The sequence below is a fragment of the Gorilla gorilla genome, chromosome 21, assembly GCF_029281585.2.
Source record: "Gorilla gorilla gorilla isolate KB3781 chromosome 21, NHGRI_mGorGor1-v2.1_pri, whole genome shotgun sequence".
Classification (NCBI taxonomy): Eukaryota; Metazoa; Chordata; class Mammalia; order Primates; family Hominidae; genus Gorilla; species Gorilla gorilla.
In genome coordinates this window covers 18,539,350-18,560,723 of record NC_073245.2, presented here as the reverse complement: position 1 = coordinate 18,560,723, position 21,374 = coordinate 18,539,350, and the positions used below count along the sequence as shown (strand labels likewise).

The 21,374-nt window shown below is 36.0% G+C and overlaps 1 protein-coding gene across 2 annotated transcripts in view; it reads right to left on the bottom strand.

Moving 5' to 3' along the window:
- The window catches only part of PLCB1 (phospholipase C beta 1), a 745,127-nt gene that overhangs the window by 255,927 nt on the left and 467,826 nt on the right, over window positions 1–21,374 (bottom strand). The gene's annotated exons all lie outside the window — the stretch shown is intronic.

The window sequence follows — 21,374 nt, the reverse complement described above, 5'->3', positions numbered from 1 at the left end:
AGTCAGTACTGATGCAAAGAGACACAGAATTAGTGTGAGCAAAACCATAGTGCCTCCCATGCATATGTTGATTTCAGTTCTGTTCTCGGAATGTACTGGGATTTGGACATGGGGAACTTCTGCAGTCTTTTTAGAGCAAGTTGCATTCTTTGGGTCATCATAAATGGAAATCCTTTGGAGATGTAGTCCTGCTGGGAAAGGGAGTTTTCCAAACATTCAAAGCTCAAAGTGAAACCTAAAATAGGGCTCAGTCAGCTTGGCTGAAGTTATTTCCTCCCATAGGACAGGCCCTGAAGGAAATGAGAAGTCCATGCAGAAAATTAGCATCAAATCAATCATCTAGCAAATTTGCTGGCCAGCTTCTGAGCCAGGAGTACACTTACATTCTTATTTATTTAGCTAAATACTGGGCCAACAGATCCTGATTACTTAGACTGGCTATTCTGACCTCTTTTTGGAGGTTTTGATATACAGCATCCTTATGAAGAAATAGTAGATGTTTAAAAAAATCTAAATAGTAGATGTTTAAAAAAATAGTAGATGTTTAAATAAACCACACACAACCAAGAAAGAAAACAAACAAAACCTTTCCAGCTGAGTTACTTTACTTGGTGCCATTAATTCTCTCTTTAGTTAATAAAACTTCCTCTGTTTGGCTGCATGAAAAGTCACCTTTTCAGGAAAGTTATGAAGAGAGAAAACCCCATTTCAAAGCTCTGCCTAATATAACTGAAATCTCACTTTCACTAACAAGTTGAAACCTTATCAAGTACATCAAGCCTCCTAGAAAGATCAAATGCTACCACAAAAACATCAATTTGCATGACCCAGAAAACGAGAGGTCTATATCAAAAGTTTTATTAAATAAACAATAATAGCAAAAAAGGGAAACATTTAGCACTCTACCATTAATGAAAGATTAAAGGAGAATGTTCGGGAAGAATGAATGTCTTGTGAAGGCTAATTAAACTTGATAACAAGGTGTTTCATGAATTGATTAATTGCATCAAAGTTTTTGAACACCATTGAGACAAGGTTCAAAGAGAAAACATATTAGTACTTGTAATTTTGTGGGGTTCTTTTTGGTATACTCAGAAGAGAAAAAGCATTCTCAGAAATCACCTGAAACTTGTAATTATAAATCACATGTTTTAAATCAGTGATTACAGAGTCAATCAATATATTTACTTCCACAGTCTTTAGTGGGAAAATATTTGGAGATGAATCGGATCTATACATTGGGCCCTTTCTTTCCTTCCAGTGATAGCCACACAACTCATTCTCTGGCTTTTTTCTCCCCCGGCATTTTTTGTTCAGTCTACACTATTTTACTGCCTAATTCTCATGTCCATTCAAAATATTTTTGCTCAAAACTTGATAAACAGATGATGGGTTAAAGATCGCCACCTCTCAGAATTGCAGACACTAGGTTTGGGGGTCAGGGATTCTCTTGAATCATCCTTAAGATAAAGGAACTCGAGGCAAGTAAAGACCACCCAGAGTAGGTGCTCAGAGTAGAAAACAATTCTGGAAGAGAGCTTCTGGGATTTCCACTAAGAATTTATAAGAAACATGACCAACTCTTTCTGAAATCTTTGTTTGAAAAGTTTCCCCAGTAATTGTTGCTCATATATCTTTTCTTTTCTTTTTTTGAGATGGAGTCTTGCTTTGTTGCTCAGGCTGGTGTGCAGTGGTGTGATCTCAGCTCACTGCAACCTCCACCTCCTGGGTTCAAGCGATTCTCCTGCCTCAGCCTCTCAAGTAGCTGGGACTATAGGGGTGTGCCACCATGCCCGGCTAAGTTTTGTGTTTTTAGTGGAGACGGGGTTTCTCCATGTTGGCCAGGCTGATCTTGTACTCCTGACCTCAGCTAATGCACCTACCTCAGCCTCCCAAAGTGCTGGGATTACAGGTGTTTTATATCTTTTAAAAGACTATTGGTCTTTATATAATTAGAAATTTATAATGAAGTATTTAGAAGTGATGTCTGGAATCAGGTGGATGAAACAGGCTGGTAAAATGATGCTGCTGATTGAATCTGAAGGGTAAGTATTTGAGGACTCACCGCATGATTCTACATCTGGATGGTTAACATTTGGGAAAAAAAATTTAAAAAGGTTTCTGTGTATGAACTAAAGGAACACTTAGATTTGAGAAACACTTACTCAGAAGAAGCCACAATATTTTAAAACCATATAGTTCTGAATGTAAACAGAGAATTTAAAGTATGTAACAAGCCAAGTTTCTTACTAACGTCCTTTTTCGGTGATGGAGCACATTGATTTAAACTATGCTTTGCTTTCTTTTCCACCACCGGTCATTTTATCTTTAAAACTGTATCTTTTCTTCATTTATTTCATTTTTATCAACACTAACCTTGATTATGTTAGAATTCTCCTTTAAGAAACAAGTTCACTCTTTATTTGACCTGTACTCAATAACTTATCTATTTTTGAATGCGGCTCTTTGTTGAGCATATTGATACGCAAGGGGTAGACCGAGAAAGACACTTGTACCTTCAAGTTGTCCTCAGTTGTTTTCAGACTTTCAGAGAATACACAAAGAGGGGATTGCCTGGAAGGACAAACTGCGAATGCATCAAGTTTTTAGAGGACTTTATAGGTAGAAGGAATTTGATGAAAACAGATGTGTAAAAAGTGGTTGTTTTCCAGAGTATGACATTCTCAGTTCTTGGGAAATGGGTGGCTGTGTTTCAGAAACAAACAAATAAAATCAAAATAGCAACAATAACACAAACTGATAGACAACTTGCATGCAAACCACCTTATCTCCCAAACCTATTCTACCAAGGAGCTTTATGTCTGAGTATTTCTTATAGACTCAACTTCCTAAGAAGTTTCCAGAGAAGGATTTACCTACTCAAGTAGGTAAATACCTGCAGAATATCCTAGATGTATCTCCACAGCTGAAATTAACCAGACCAACTCAGAATCCTGGCAGCTATAATTGAATTCCACTTTTAAAGTTAAATCTAGATCATTTCTGTTCCCATAAGTGCTACCAAATAAAGACTGTCTGACTAAGTAAATTCATTTTCTCTCAATCATCAGGATTTGTGATTAAATTACTTCACGTCTGTTGCAAAGAAAGTTGAGTTTTGCTCTTGCTAAAGCTCATGTTAATGATTCCCATTTTCAGGTAATTGGCCACTGAAGAAAGTAAAGACTGTTCTACACCTAAGAAGCAAGGACTCAATTACAGCATGTGTTACTGCATTATATCATTTAAAATATTCAAAATTAATGGAAGGAATAAACACAGGCTAAAGGATGATTTAAAAAAAGAGTTAAATGCTGGTTTGAATCCTTACTTTTTAATATCACTTTTTAAAAAGGTTATTTTATTTGCAGGCCAAGTATCTACAAAATAAAACATCTCTTCAAGACCTTTAGATTTTATTTTTGATACCAGAAACATTTTTGATGCAGAAGATATACCTTACTCATTTTTTCATACTCATGAAATGTATCTTTATTGGATTGTAGGCTTATCCAGTGATTTGTGTAAGTTAATTTGATTCCCTGCACTTAATGCAATATTCTCAATCTGAATTACGGTTATATGGATGGAACTCAAATCCATTCCTATCAATCATCAAGCATATAAGAGGCTTTCCAGTAGCACTCAGTACAACAGTTGGAAATGAAAGAGATGGATTCCTTATACTTAAGTGAGATTCGTGTGGTTCAGCTTCACAGTGATAAAGCTACCTTTTCTTTGAAGGCAGAGCTGACTTGCTATGCTTTATTTAAATTTCATTGTAGAGGAAATATATAAATTTACGTCCAGGCTGGTTTCCCATCAAACCCTTGAATTCAACATTTGCATCTCAGAAAATAAAACACAGACTAACAAATTCCCTTTGAATCAATGCTTATCCTCATACCTCTCATTTTCAAGGTTTCTTTTATATATGAGTGTGATGAAGGATGTCACTCTGTTCACCAGGGTGTACCAGTGGCTTAGGCGGCTCACACACCCAGCAAGCCTTTATAGAGGAAACACCTATCCACTTGCATCAATGATGGCTCTGAAATATGGTGCTGTGAATATTCTTCTAAATAGAGCAAAAGCCTCGGAGGATGTTACTTGTTTAAGTATTTCTTTCCTGCAAGTAACAGATGGAAAATCTTTAAATATTTTTTAGCTATTTTTTTTTAACTAGAGGGAGTAGAAGGAGAACAGACTGACTATGTCAAAGAAAAGCAACTACGGGTACATACTAGGAAAAAAAAGGGCTGGTAGAGGACTGCCCTTTCATATCCCGCAATGGCGTTACCATAACAAGAGTATTCATATTTGTTTTGGGATGGAATAATGATGAATTTATGAAGTCACTGTATAAGTATAGAAAACTGTTGATGAAGAAGAGAAAATATAATTAGCTTAGCCATGTATCTTCATCTGAAATAAAGCGGTTTGAAGCTGTCAGGCTTGAATTGATTGAGCTAAAGTGAACACACTACTTAAGTCTAAAACAAAAAAAAAATTAGAAGAAACAGGAAGGCGATCATCCAGATAATATTCTCCTGGTTCACAAACAGAGAAGCTAAAAGTTCCCTGGAGTTCCCATGGAGCTAAAAGTTTGGTTGTTCTTGGAAGCGGTCAGAGAGAAGAGATAAATAAAGTTAAAGGAGCATCCCTAAATAGCATCCTAGATCTTCCTCATTTTCAGGAACAAGCTCAGGGTCTGGTTTAATGCAGTTTCGAGAGCTAGGAAGGAAGGAAAGATAAGGGGCTGCTGGAGGGCATTCAGGCAGGCTGACCATAGAAGAAGCAGAAAATGGGATTGAAATAAAGTATCCACAGTCCTTGGACCAAGAAAATTAGGCTCAGAACGTGGAGAGACAGCTTCAGAGCTGGGAAAATGCTGCTATTACCTATTTCAAAAAGTTGCATTGCCTGAGCTATTAGGTTGGTGCAAAAGTAACGGCAAAACCCCAATTACTTTTGCACCAATCTAATAGTTTCCCAGGTTGCAATACACATGCTTGGCAGACAGGATCTTTGTCTGGATGCCCCAGAAGCTGACCCAAGTCAAAGATCTGGGGACAAGTAATTTATTTTGGAGATGATTGCAGAAAGCACAGTGAGGAGTGGGGAAGTAAGACAAGGAGGGAAGAAGGTCTTTAAAGACTGTGTTAATTAGCGGTTTACCATTTTGGGCAACTGAGGCTCAAAACACTAGTGCCATTTGGAGACAGAATGAAGAACACATCGTAGGATGTCCCTAAGTAGCCTGGAAACTGCAGCATTTATCTGTTCAGTCTCATCCATCACTGGTGGACAGTCATTCCTGGTGTGCTCTCTTGCATTTCCATAGCCGGAAAACATTCTTAGGACTATATGGGAACTCTCTTTAGGTAACCTCTGTGAGTGAGCCAATAGAATATCAATGGATTGAATACACCTGTTACAACATTAAAGAAGTGATTATAGGAAATAAGGAAAGGTTATCTCAATATTGATTAATCTTCATGTATTCTATGGGATCTACAATTGAAAGAATTTCATCAGATAGGCTACTAAGATCCTTTTTTTTTTTTTTTTTTCTGAGGCAGAGTCTTGCTCTGTCACCAGGCTGGAATGCAGTGACGTGATCTTGGCTCACTGCAACCTCTTCCTCCCTGGTTCAAGCGATTCTCCTGCCTCAGCCTCCCGAGTAGCTGGGACTACAGGCACGCGCCACCAACCACCCCCTAAATTTGTATTTTGAGTAGAGACGGGGTTTCACCATGTTGGCTAGGGTGGTCTCCATCTCTTGACCTTGTGATCTGCCTGCCTCGGCCTCCCGAAGTGCTGACTCTGTTCAGTTCTCTATAAAAATGATACATATAACAACAAGTTCTTCTAATTAGTGACTGTGTCAACTACCACACTAGCTGTTCTGTATCTTCTTCCACCTATTTAATCTGCAAACTAACACAGAGAAAAAGCTATTGTTATTCCAATTTCACATGAGGTGCTGAAAGATGAAGTAATTTGCTCAGTCTTATAAAATGGTGTAAAGGGAGATTTGAATCCAAGTACACCTGATGGTAAACTCTAAGCCCTCTCCATATCACACTGTGTTACAAAGTATATCCAATTTGATGCAGTTTATATAAAATAGTGCAAATAGTTCAATTGGCAGAATAAAACTTAAATAGCACTCATTCAAGTTACCTTGTTTAGCGATATTTTGGGCAGTTTGTTAAAAATATAAAATAATGCATATGAGAAATCAAAATAGGAAAGAAAGGTGGTCTCATGGAAGTGCTTGCCTTCCTAGGAAAGAGTCGAAGCTAAATGGTCAATTTTAATCATTATTTGTACAATCATCCTTGCTGAAAATAAAAGTGCATGAACTATAGCAATTTGAAAACTAGTCAATGGAAAAAGTAGTTAGCTTTTTCCTCCTCATTGAGTCAGTATTTGTCAAACTTAAAAATTCTAAAGTATAGACAACTTTTCAGCCATGTTTTAAACTATCCCCCCAGTCTTTCTGACATATGCTACCACCTGTCTGCCAGCAAAATTTGTAGGCACAGCCCTTACCACTGCAATGCATAAAAAATCCACATGCCCTGAGGGGTAATGGTGTGTGCAAAGCAGACAATTAGGATCCTATGTGCCTTCCTGTTTAAACCCCCAACAGAGCATGAAAAGCATTATATTCCCCTCAACTTTCATCCAAGGTCAATGCTTCTAGCTATCATAATGAGGCCTGTTTGTTAATAGAATGCACAGACACTTTTACAGTGAGTCCGCAGCATCTCCCTAGTTGATGAGTTCTTTATTGGTGAGATTTAAGTTTTCCTATTTTGTAATGATATCTGCTTCCTTCCATGGTACTGTGCTATAGTTAGATGTGTCAAAGGGGCTTCTAAAACCTCAGAGCATAATTTAAAATCAAACATATCAAAAAAGGAGGAGACAATTTATTAATAATGACAAACATGATGTTCCCTTTGTTAAGAAAATCCATCATCTATGCTGTGAGCTTTTGACACATGGAGGAAAACAGCAGACAGCCTGTATTCTATTTCTTTTCTTTTCTTTTTTTTTTTTTTTTTTTTGGTGGGGGCAAGGGACAGAGTTTCTCTGTCACCCAGGCTGGAGTGCAGTGGTGCAATCTGAGTTCACTGCAGCCTCTACCTCCTGGGCTCATGCAATTCTTATGCCTCAGCCCCCAAATAGCTGGGACCACAGGTGCACACCACCATACCTGGCTAATTTTTGTATTTTTAGTAGAGATGAGTTTTTGCTATGTTGGCCAGGCTGGTCTCAAACTCCTGGCCTCAAGTGATCTGTCCACCTCTGCCTCCCAGAATGCTAGGATTGCAAGTGTGAGCCACCGTGCCCGGCCAGACAGCCTGCATTCTGTCTGGCTTTGAGTTCTGGCTCTGTTGTTTGAAGAAATGTGACCTTAAAAAATGTTGTTAATCATTCTGTGCCTCAGTTTTCCAAACTGTGGGATGAGGATAATAGTAGTGTCCCCTTAAAAAGGTTATTATGGGAAATAAATGAATCATTATATGTTAAGAGCTGAGAGCCGCACATAACAAGTTGTGAGTACTTGAAAAAAAATTAATAGCTCGTAGTATACTTAAAATAAGTAATCAATCATGTCAGTCACCACAAAAATATATTAATTCTTTATGTACATGTGACACATTAGAGTTTGCAGATTTGATTTTGATCACCACACTAATGCTGTAAGGTGACCAGGCATTGCTATTATCATCCACCTTGAGGGAAAACTAAGTTGAAGCTCAGGGAATACAAGTTGCCTAATCTTCAAAGCTAGTTAAATGGAAGAACCAGACACTGAAAAGTTCTACAAATGAAAATGAAACACAATATGGGGGGAACATACTGAATAATTTAATCTCTTACAGAGACAAGAACATTTTAGTATATGTATGTATATCCATTTACTTACTTTGAGATTTGTCGATCAGTATGTATATTTGTGTGCACATTTAGGAATATATTCATGGTTTGTGTATACTTGACTACTTATATTCTAAACATTTGCACTTTAATTTTGTTTTTCCCTTAATTCATTTTTCCATGGGAAGCTTAATTTAAAGAGTGCTAAAGGACAAGTCGTTTCTAGATCTTTTCAGTTCCTGGTTCTTCCATTTAACTAGCTTTGTAAATTAGGCAACTCATATTCTCAAAGCTTTAACGATGATAATAGCAATGTCTGTTCACCTTATATCATTAGTGTGGTGATCAAAATTAAACCCTCAAACTCTAATGTATCACACGTACATAAAGAATTAATACATTTTTGTGGAGTCTGACATGATTACTTATTTTAAGAATGCTATGAAAAAATGCAGTGAAATAAATGTTAGCTGATACTTATCTTTTTCTTTTTTTCTTTTTTTTTTTTCTTCTTAGACAGAGTCTCGCTCTGTCGCCCAGGCTGGAGTGCCGTGGTGCAATCTTGGCTCACTGCAACCTCCGCCTCCCGGATTCAAGCAATTCTCCTGCCTCAGCCTCCTGAGTAGCTGGGATTACAGGCACATGCCACCACGCCTGGCTAATTTTTGTATTTTTAGTAGAGACGGGGTTTCACCATGTTGGTCAGGCTGGTCTCAAACTCCTGACCTCATGATCCATCTGCCTCAGCTTCCCAGGCATGAGCCACCGCACCCAGCCTCTTTTTCTTACTAAAATTATAAATGATTGTAGGAGTTAAAAGGAGTGAGAAAATTTCCCACCAGTTCACTACAGGTAACTGAAGGAGTTTGAAGTAAATGGGTAATTTATCTATAAAGCTAAATATAGATGTGAATAATACGTATTTGCTGAAAGTTATAAAAGTATTCTAAGAGTAAATACTATTTGATTTTCAGATTTATTTCCTTTGTTTTATTTATATACCTTTTGTGTTACTCTAGATACGCATGGGTTAACTATATTCTATAATACATAAAAATCAATAATATACCATCAGAAACACAGGGATATAAAGATCTTAACAATTCAAAGCCTTGATAAGGTTTGATGTCTACTTTTATAAGGAATAACTAGTTGCATTTAAATAAGCCCTGTCTTCAATATGCCTTTGTGTGTGTGTGTGTGTGTGCTTCTTTTGAGGTGAAAGTAAGAAAATGTCTTCTAAAATGCCTTACTATTGATCCATCAAAACACGTTATACATGAAGACCAAAGTTGTCATCTCTAAGACCTCAATGTTCAATAAGAAAAAAATAGTCTTGTGAGTTATGTGATTGTGTCTATTGTTAGTTATGTTATGTGCTTGTAAAAGCTATCACCAGAATTGTTAGTGCAATTCTAACTTGTTTTTTTTTTTGCTTTTTGTGGAAAATGGGGTCTCACTGTGTTGCTCAGGCAGGGCTTGAACCACTGGGCTCAAGCTATCTTCCCACCTCTGCCTGCCTAAGGTGTTGGGATTACAGGTGTGACACACTGCACCCAGCCAGTACAATTCTAAATAGGGAATAGAAAGGAAATTTAAGGAGTGTAAAGCTCTCTTAATTTTAAAAAAATTTTACAAAAAAGCAGTAAATATTCCCAGGACATTAGTCACTTCTTTTAGTTGTTGGCCTGCACTGATTAATTTTTAGGCAAGTATTTTTTTCCTTTTGTTCTCAAATCTCGTTCACTTTTTTCACAGTTTTCTCTTCATCTCCCTCTTCACAGCCATCATTTCTCTCCCCAACCAATGTTTTCCCAGAGGATTTAAAAATCCTTTGGAAACTGGGAAGTCAAGTGTTCTTGCATCTTCCTAAGAAGATATTTAATGCATGAAATATTTTGAAATGAATTATAATGCCACCCATTTTATATGAAGAGAATTCAAATCATCCTATTGTCAAGAATTAACTCAAATTGTTATACTTCTTGACTCCTATAATTAATTTATTCAAATATTTTCTATATGGTTAATTTATACCAAACACTATCTTAGGTACTTAAAAAAATAGCAGTATATGATATAGGATTAAAAAGATATATATATAGTCTTTTTTTCTCAAACGAGTCCCACCCAATATGTTTTTGTGAAATGTAGTTTAGAAGAAATGTGGTTTAGATGATTGGAAGATTCACAATTCCACTTCAACCTAAGATTTCCTAGTATTGCTAGGTAATTTCAACAATGAAGTACAAAAAGACAGATTACATTGGGCCATGAATTGGTTGCCTCTTGTGGTATGCCAGTAAACGTTCAACAACAGGCTTTTAACAAATCAAAACAAACAATAAATAACAAAACCAAAAAACCCAAAACAGCAACAACAAAAGCCTCCAAATCCCCGAATGTTAGCATTTACTGTTTTCCATGGTGTAAATACTCCCAACATAGCCAATTTCAAGCCACCCTGATGATCTCACTGAATTCAGAATTGAAAAAAAGATCAGCAGCAGCACACAATTTCACCATAGAGCTACAAGACTATAAATAGCCTCAAAATCATACCTAATCATAACATTTAATAAAATAATTAGAAAGTGATGAGTTTTGAGTATTCATTACCTGCATTTTTAGTATAATTTATTTAGCTTTAAGTTTAAATTATTTAATTTATCATAATGGCTGTGTGTATCAATCTGTAGCAAATTTAGCAAACATTTAACAATTGGCTCTCATGAACTGGTACGAGCTGGCTTCAGCACACTGCCAGTTACATTTAGAGGTGGTCTGCAAGTCTTAAAACTTAGTAGAAGGATGACTGTATGCTCCTGGGAAACAGGAAAAGGCCTCAGTTTGAACAGCATTGCTCCAAATCTCTTATTGGCACCAATTTTTAGCTCCCATCTGGCTTTCTTCTTCCCAGCAGGAGATTGCATCATGAATGCTTTCAAGATCTCTCTCCTTAGGCCTTCTCTGAGATACATAAATAGAATCCACTCTGAGTATTCCCCAAGAATAGTCCTGTTGGGCCTAGCCTCCTGGGCCCTATATCTCAGATACAAACCATTCTTGGGGAATACTGAGTGCAGTACATACAGTACAGTCCAACTCAAAGGGAAATGTAATTAGGATATTTCACTATAAAGTTTGATGACTTATGCAGCTTTCTCCTCATGGGGGAATCTGTTTCTTTAGAGAGGCTCTGCTGTAGACCAATGCTCCAAGATTCTTTTGTAGAAGATTCAGCATTTTCCTTGTGCTTGGGGGCATCTGTCTCATGGTCTTTATTCATCCAGTAAACAAACATTTATTGAGCACCTACTATTTATCTGGCACTGTGTTAGTTAATGGAGCTACATCAGTGAACAAAAACAGATGCTTACACCCTGGTGGTGCTTACATTCTGGCAAGGAAACGGGCATTAAATTAATCAAACAGCCTCATTAATGTACGCAAAAGAGTTTAGTAGGTGAGTCTAACATAATTAATGAAATCAGAGAGGGCTTCCCTAAACAAGCATATGATGAGTTGAAATTTGAAAGATGGAGAAGAGTCTTAGATGAAGGACGGTTTAGTAAGAAGCACTTCAGGCAGTGGAGTAGCATGTTATGCAAATTTCTTGTGGTAGGAGGAAGAGCAGCAAGGATGAGAAAATTCAAAGCTAGTAGAGAAGGTTGGGTGAAATGAAGCTGTATAGGTAAGGAGCCGGATTCTGCAAGGAAGTAAGGTTTGTTCTTGTCAAGGCATTCTAAGCCCTCAAGCCAGGGGAAGCCACCAAATGGCTTTAAACGGGGGAAGGATGGAATGTAACTTGCTAGAATATGGGGGACAGATTTGGAGAGATATGTAAGAGGCAAAATCAGCTTGACTTGATGTTGGATTCAGTTTTGGGGTTGAAGAAATGGAGGTGTCAGTAATAACCCCCGGTTTCTGAACTGCATAACTGAGAGAAAGGAGTTGTAGTCAAGAGAGGCAGGGAGATCTGGAGAAGGACCCTGTTGGGGAGGAGTACAGGGTATGATTATGATTATGAGTTTGGTTTTTGATCTGCAAAGTCTAAGGTGCCTTTGGGGCCATCCCTCCTAGGAGAACATAAATGTAATTGGAAAGGTTTTATGTACCAGGGTATGGTATAGAATACAAAGCCCCTGATTTCAGTTTTATTCCGGATAGAAGTTCAAATACAGCAAAAGCAACTTGCAGAGCAAGATGTCAAGTAAATTTGTTACACATGCTCCTCTTCCATGGATTTCAGGTCATTGTTCTTTAATTCTGAAATTTTTTTCCCTTTGATTCTTGTGTTAAAGTCATTTTATATTTATCAAAATGTTGTCCAGGAGAGCCAAATAAAGTATGTTCATCAAAGAATGGTTTCTAAAGGGACTCAAAGAGAGGTGACACATTTTGGATAAATCTCCTCAGAAGATGGATAATAACAAAGATGTCTGTGCATTGTTGCATTCAGTAGGGAAAGTGGATACTTGAAAATAAAGGCACTTTATCAAAAACATTGATTTCTAAAGCTATTATGTTTTGTGAAGGTGGTTTTGAATAGTGATTTGGAAGAAAAAAAGCATCTCCAAAGCGTGATGTATTAGATGGTCCTCTACATATAACAAAAGAACTGTAAATCACTGTCTTCCCTATATATTTGATTTTCCCAAACCCAACTAATTTGCAAAATTCTTAACTATTTTAGTACATTCAAGACAACATATATAACAAAAATCATTTAAGGACATTAGACAGAACAGTATGCAGCTTTTTAAAGTAATGTTTATGAAGAGCTTTAAAGAATAAGATACAATGCTTATGGTGTATTAGATATAAATACAACATTAAAAACTTGTACATATTGTAACTCTGTGCAACTATGAGCATTTAGAACAAAGACTGCAAGGAAATACAACGTAATATTAACAATGCTTATTTCTACATGGTGGAATCATAGATGAGTTTTTTTCAGATGAAAGAAGCTTCTGAATATGAATTAATTGCATGCTCATAAAAAGTTCAAGCAATTCAGAAAATTAAATGAAATTAACTCCAGATCCCACTAGCCAGAAGCAACCATTAAAAACATGGTGGAGAACATCTTTCCAGATCAGTGGTGTCAACAGAAATTTTTGGTGATGCTGGGACTATCCCAAATCTGAGCTGTCCAATATGGTAGCCACTAGATACACATGGCTATTGAATACTTGAAATGTGGCTAACGCAATTTTTAATTTGGTTGAAATTAAATTAATTCAGATTTAAGTAGCAACATGAGGCCAGTGTCTACCAAGTTGAATGGTGCAGCTGTAGACATTTCTCTACATAAACACACACACACACACACACACACACACAGAATTTTACATAACTAGAATCAAAGTAAACATATTTATTTGTAACTTGACTGCTTACTGATATACTGATAAAATATTTATAAATATAGAAATATATTTCCCTCTTAATTTGGTTCTGTAGTATTCTACTATATAGATGCACCATAATTTATTTAACATATTTCTCATCATTGGACAGGTTTTATTATAAACAATGCTTCAATGAGCATCTGTGTGTGTGTGTGTGTGTGTATGTGTATATGTGTGTATATATATATAATTGAATACTTGAATGATAATTTACTTAGGATAAATTCCTGGTGTGTAATTGCAGGGCCAAAGGTATTGATATTTCAACTTATCATACCTACAGCATGTGAAATCACCAACATGGGTTATTGACAATTTTTTTATCTTTGATAGTCTGCTGAAAAATAATAGACTATCTTGTTACTGTTTTTATTTGTGTTTTAAAATGACTAGTTATTGGAAATATATCTTCTTATTTATTGGCCATTCACATGTCTTTTAGAGTAGAAAGAGTTTGTTAAGGCTATAATCCCCCTATTCAAGAAGGATTTTTTTTTTCTTATTGATTTATAAACAACCTTTTTTTGGGCTGCTTAAGTGTTTATTGACCCTTTGCCTGATATATATGTTGTAATATTTTTTTCAAATGTATCATTTGGTTTAATGTCAAATGATGTGGTATTTTCTCCTATAGAAATTTAATTTTTTTATATTTGGTTCTATCAATATTTTCACTATAATTTTTCTGATTTATTGCCATGTATAAAAAAGCTTTCCTTACCTTGAGATTATAAAAATATTCAATTTACAGGAATTTATTTTCTCTTCATCATTTTATATACTTTATAAATGCTTACAAGACCATGAACTCATTTCCTTACTATAATATTGAGAAAAATATAAAAATAAAATCATTTTTCAAAACAACTAAGAATCAAGTTTTCTTTTCAGTGGGAATTTGTGCTGATAGTTTCTTTTCAATCTATACATGAGGACTTACAAATGCTAAACCTTTTATAAGAATCTTATGACATGGATTGAAAGTCACATATTAGCAGAGAAGGGAGCCACCTATTAGACTGTATTCTGAATTTCCCCTTGTGAGGTATATTCTGTACCTTGTAAGTTCAAATACAGCAAAAGCAACTTGCAGAGTTGCTAACAGACACGGCTAATGTCCCTGAAGTTCAGTACCCAAATGTTGTCCATTGTTAAACTCATCACCCCCAGAAAACCCTGAAATGGCTCTGCAATTGTTATGCTCTAATACCTGAGCACTTGAATAAACATATCATAATTGATAGTTGTGGTCGTTGATGTCATTTTATATGATTGCTGTTTAGGCTAAGTGTGTGGCACACAATTCCTTACACACAGAAGAAATTATGAATTCAGCATGGTATTGGACAGTATTGGGCACTTCTTGTGGCGCCTTTCAACATATTATTTTTTCTTTTAAATAAATAAAGAGACGAGAATTTACACATTTCATGTACGCAATAGAGCTAATATCCACAGTTCCAAGCTCTACTGCTTTATCATTAAAAATAAAGCAAACAGAATGGGCTTGTACCCACCCACACATCTCACATCCAGATCTGTCTCTGCTCACTCATGTGTTAAGCTGGGCCATGTCTAAGGGTAACACTGAAATGTGGTTATCTAGTTAGAACCCCAAATTCTTCCTGAAAAGTCATTAACAGACGGTGACTTTCTTCAGATTGTCTCAGAAAATGTCCTTCTTGCGGGTACAGCTCAGGGGTAGAGTATTTGACTTCAGAAAATGTCCTTTTTATAGAAAGAAGTATGGCTGTGTCATTAATTAGGTTGGTAGTTCCATTTTTGTGTAATGAAGCTCTGCTAGGGAAGGGGCTTTAAGCTCTCAAGAGCACAGGGGAGGCTATGGAAACCCAAACAACCTGATACATGTGGCTCAATCAGTAACTGGGGCAGAAGGGTCTAAGGTAATCTACAGATCTATGGGGTTTAGTGGATGCGCAATAATCCAATGCACCTATGGAGCACAGGACATTTAATCCCTATGGAATATGTAAACCAGAGTGTAGTTGGACTTCCTGGTGAAACCTCTGGAATTTTACTACAGGGAGTTGGGTTAAGCAGTGAAACAACCATTGTTGCTATGCCACCCTTCCTCCATTCAATGGACGGCAAAGATGAGGGCTTGAGAGCTGCCTTCTTCAAAGCTGACTTGTGGATCTTTATGTCAGAGAATCCCAGGAAAACTCTGAACATTTACTGAAGCGACCTCTCCTACAATAATTGATTCACCTATATGCAAATGAATGTTCCAGAAGCTCTACCAATACCATAAACATACTTTTTCATTTGTGTTTTTTATTCATTCAACAAACTTTATGCCTTTATTGCCATTTTCTATACCAGGGTTATGTTTATGAATGTGGCACAATCTTTGCCCTCAAGCTTCTAATGATCTGGTAGAAGAGAAAAATACGTAGATCCTTTTAGGATAAAGGGATAAATGCTTTTGGAGCACAGAGAAAGGCCAACTAACGGTTTTTAAGGAAGTTACAAACTTCCTTAAAAGCTAGTTGGTTTTTCAACAGAGAAAGCTTGAGGTGAATATATCTCTAGTTTGTTTTATTTATCCTTTTAGAGACAAAGTCTCCCTCCATCACCCAAGCTGGAGTACAGTGGCACCATCACAGCTCACTGTAGCCTCTATCCCCCGGGCTCAAGCAATCTTCCTGCCTCAGCCTCCCGAGTAGCTAGGACTGCAGGCATGAACCACCATGCCCAGCTAATACATCTCTTAAAAGTTTGCAGATATAGAAACAGTGCCAAGGGAATGTTCTCAAACTACCACTGGAAATACTAAGAGAATTGATTGAAGAGTCCCTGAATATTTCCTGCACAGTCAATAAAACTCTGTAAACTATTTCATCAATAAAATGTTTTTTAGTTGATATTACTAGGCCTCCTGGTTATCCTAGTCCTTATAAAGAAATTGTTTTTATAGGCTCAAGAAGTAAAAAACATGAGATAGCCATGTTTTTAGAACTGAAAGGACTTTTTTATTATTAAAATAAAGTCATAATACAGGCTTCTTACATTTTAGGGTAATCAACCCAGACTGACTAGGTAACTTGATGTGAATGAACTGACTATAGTGAAGCCTTTTTGGTGATCCCTTTATTAACAATACTGATGTCGTTTTAATTTTAAACCTTACTTAAGAATTTTTCAACACTTAGGCTTAAGCTTATCAAAACCAAAGTATTTCCCTGCATTTTAAAACTAAGAATTAAAGAAGATGGTGCCCAATGGCACCATTTTGGTTTCTTGTATACATGTTTTCTTAGCCTTCAAAACACAATATTTTTTTCCTTAAAATAGAATTTTACATTCAAAAAGAGCTTGGCACATATATAGGTGTCAACCTCTATCCCACTTCATCATTTCATCCTTACCTTCTATAAATAAAAAGTAAAATAAATAAAAGTAAAATTTTAAGTATAAATTTCCTTACTAATATAAATCCTAGGTTGATTTTCCTAGAAAACCTGAAAAGAGATACATTTCTTAGATATTTATAGTTTGCCATTTATTTAAGATTTTTCTTTAAATTAGCAAATTTCATACATTAAAATATGTTTATTTAAAATAAAACTTCTCACCATTATCATAATGAGTTTGGACCCTTACCTCACACTATATGCAAAAATCAACTTGAAATTTATCATAGACCTAAATGTAAGAGCTAAAACTCTAAAGATCTTAGAAGAAAACCTAGGTATAAGTCATTGAGATCTTGGGTTAGGCAATGGTTTCTTACATAACCAACAGGACAAGTAACAAAAGAAAATATAGATAAATTGAACTTTATAAAAAACAAAAACTTCGTGCTACAAAGGACACTATCAAGAAGGTAAAAAGATAACAAAGAGAATGGGAGAAAATATTTATGAATTCTATCTGAAAGGAATTTATCAAATAAACTGCTGGTGGGAAGGTAAAATGTCACAGCCAATTTGGAAAACAGTTTGCAATTCCTTAAGATGTTAAACACAGCCATCATATGACCCAGCAATTACACTCTTAGGTATATACCTATGAGAAATGAAAACATGTCCACACAAAAGCTTATACCTGAAAGTTCATAGCAGCATTTTTCATAATAGCCAAAAAATAAAAACAATCCAAATGTCTATCAACTGATGAATGGAAAATCAAATATGGTATATACATGCAATTGAGTAATATTTGACAGTTAACAGCAATGAAGTACTGTTATATGCTACAACATGGATTAACCTTGAAAACATTATGCTAAGTGAAAGAAGCCAGTCACTACATACCAGGTATTAGGTTGGTGCAAAAGTAAGTGCAGTTTTGGCCATTACTTTCACAAGCAAAAACATCAATTACTTTTGCACCAACATAATATTATATGATTCCATTTATATGAAATTTCTAGAATAGTTAAACACATAGAGACAGAAAGGTAAATGGTTACTAGGGTCTGGGAAGAGGAAGGAAGGCAGAGTGCTTATTAATGGGTAGGGGGTTTCTTTTTGGAGTGATGAAAACATTCTAAAATTATAAACTGACGCTCATTTTACATCTATGAATATACTAAATATACTAAAAACCACTGAATTGTTTACATTAGAAGGGTTAATTTATTGGTGTGCAAATACAGATATTCACCCTAAAGTACCTGTGCACCCTTTGTGATGTGTATACCATGCTTTCAAAAAAGTTGCTTCAGAACACATGTATGAAGCTGGCCATGGTGGCTGACACCTGTAAGTGGCTGACCACCTACTTAGTGGGCTGAGGCAGGAGGATTGCTTGAGCCCAGGAGATTGAGATTTCAGTGAACTATGATCGCACCACTGCACTGAAGCCTGGTTGACACAGCACGACTCCCATCTCTTAAAAAAAAAGAACCATGTGTAAATCATGGAATTCAGTGTGTTTGAAGAAAACTTCAAAATATTTTTACTCTTGACAGATGCTCAAGTTTTCTTGGCCTAATAATAGGTGGTAAATTGAAGAGAAAAAAGATGGTTAAAATAGCAGAGACTGACTAGATAGATGCGTTGGAGCCAGCAGTTATAACATGCACAGCTTTTGAAGGACACATTTAGCTTGGCATAAAGACTTTTAATTCTTAACTCTCTTAAACTGTACCTCACTATTCTTGCCTCATCCAAGTGCTGAAGCATTTTCAAACTTTTAATCTCCTCATTCTGATGCTCTAAGTCACAAATATTAATGTTTGAACCATGTCTTGTATTTTCGGGAAATGTATAGTTATGATATAAGTCAATCTATTAGGTTGATGCAAAAGTAATTGCAGCTTCTGCCATTGAAAGTAATGACAAAAACCGCAATTACTTTTGCACCAACCTAATAAAATCTGTAGCCTCATCTCCAATAGCTAAGACTATTTTTGCTCTGTTGACATGCCTACTGCATATATGAAAAGTTGGAGGAAATTAACACTTTCAAATCAATAACGTTTTTCTTATTTTGGCAGGGAATAAGAGAAGGGCATTTAACTTCCCCTTAGCTCTGAAAGCCCTAGGGATGCTAGGGCCAGTTTGCTAGGGTATATTGAAAAGATTAAGATGCTTATATTTATACATCTCAATACAATTCAGGAGATAATAGTGCCAAATTACAGAGGCCATCACTGTTGTGCAATTGATGATTGCTGCAGTCTTCTGATTATGGTAAAATAGTGAATTCATTCAAATTTAAGAAACAATAATTAAAGCTCTATCTGGAACCCAAATAATTACCTCTAATATTTTTATTTCTTATCCTCATTCCTTCATTTATTTATTCAGAAAATGTTTGAGTTGCTACACTGTGCATGTTGCTATGCCAACTGACTCATATTTGTGTTTTCACAAAACACATTTATGAAACATTTTATTAATGGCATTAGTGTCTTATGCAGGAAAATACCCTATAAATCTAAGTATCTTTATCTAAATATCAGGAACTATTTTCTCATTTGAATTATTTAACAGATGTCACATGATAATGTAAAGCTATCTAATTTGGGTGAGGAATGGGACGTTACACGATAAAGTATGTTTTGAGGCAAAAGAAGTTTGCCCTGTGGGTATACCCTTTTCCTTGAAGCCAGAGTTGATTTCCAGCTCATTTTAAAGTCCATTTAGGACCTTGAGTAAAGAGAGTAATTTTGTTTATCAACCACATGGTAGAGCCCCAAATCTTTACAGAATCCCAAAGCTCATTTTCAAAGAAATTTTAAATTTGCATGTGATATTAGGTCCTAGACTATGTAAAAATGGAAGCTTTTAAGTTACACATACTACTTAAATTTTGTGCTCTCTCTGGCTATTTTAAACATGTATTTATGGTTTTATTTTTTAAAGAAATAACATGCATGCATTAAAGAGCACAGAATGCATTAATTTTAAGTATACAACTTGATGATCTTTACATTTTACACATCCTGTAATCACACCCAAGTACATAGAGATAGAGCACACACTCCCAGCTCCCTGTATATTCTAGTCATTAAAAAAATTGTTGGACGAGTAAAAATTGTATATATATATGGTGTACAACATGATGTCTTGATATATGTATTCACTGTGGAATGGCTAAATCAAGCTATTTAACATGAGCATTACCTCATATCAGTTTGGGGGATCATTTTTATATCTAACTTTTAAAAATTCTAATTCTTAAATTTCTCAATCTATTCATTTTAAAAATCATTCTGACTATATCCATTCATTCACTCATTCATTCATGCAATACATAATTAACGAAGGCAAAACATGTGTCAGGCACATGTAAATAATGCATATAATGCTTACACGTAGAAGAGCAATAAACACACAACTGTAATGAACAAGAACACTTCAGAGAAGAAGTCAATGATGAAAATAAAATGGGGTAAGGTAAAATAATGAGTGGATTGGGGTAAGAACATTAGATAAAAGAAAAAGGGGCTACACCAAAGTCTGGAGAAGAGAAGAAAGTTCCAGGAGGTGCTGATACCCTGGGGTGGGAACAGATTGGCTTGCTCCAGGAACACAGAGTCCAGAGAGGCTGGAACATAGCAAAAGAGCGGCACAGTGATCTGTGATGAGGTGGTTGGGGCAAAGGGCAAATTCTAATCCAAGTCACAAGGGCTCTTAGAGGGATGGAGTTTAGATTTCTATTTGAAACACAAAAGAAGTCTGTTAGGTTTAATGCAGGGGAGTGAAATAATTTAATTTATATTTTTGGAAGATCACTTTGTCTGCCATGTGCAAAACTGGAGGCGGGAAGCCAATTAAGAGGCTATTTCAACTGAGTCTATTTCATGGAGGTTGGACTAATGTGAGGTCTATGGAGATGGAGAGAAGTGGATGCGTTGGATGTAATTTGGATATGGAGGCAACAGGCCTGGCTGAGGAATGGGATGTGGGACTGTGGTAAGTGGTGCTAAGGGAAAGAAAGAAATGCAGGAGAATTCCCTGGTTTTGGCATTATAAATGGGGGGTACTGTGTTGTTATTTATCAAGCCCGATATTAGGGAAAGCTATGGATTTAGAATTGGGAACCATCTCCTGCCTAAACTGTTAGAACAACTCCCTTATTGGTGTCTACTTTTAGGCATGCTCCCCAACAATTCATTCTAGAATTGTAGCAATTACCAAAACTGATCCAAAAGAAAGGGAAATTTTTAACAACAGATCAAAAATTAAGAAAGACTTTGAAATACTTTTCCAAGTGTTGTTTTAAAGAAATGTTTAGGGCTCACAAAGGTTTGAGAGAAATTCTGTCAATCTATCACAACAAGGATAAATTCTACATTTAGTAATAAAATAAACAGATGCAGAACTTTTTAATTTTATGAAGCCATCAAGTCCCTCATTCAAAGCCTGACAGAATTGATGTAAGCACAGACAACATAGGCCATCTCACTTACAAATATAATTGTAAATATCCTAAAAAAGACACTAGCATATTGAGTTGGGCAGATAGGGCAGTAATAATAATTGTAATCATACTAGTGGTAGCATTAGGACACTAATAATAATTGTAATCATACTAGTGGTTGTCATATAATATTGATGAAGTTTATTCCGTGTCAGGCACCTTGTG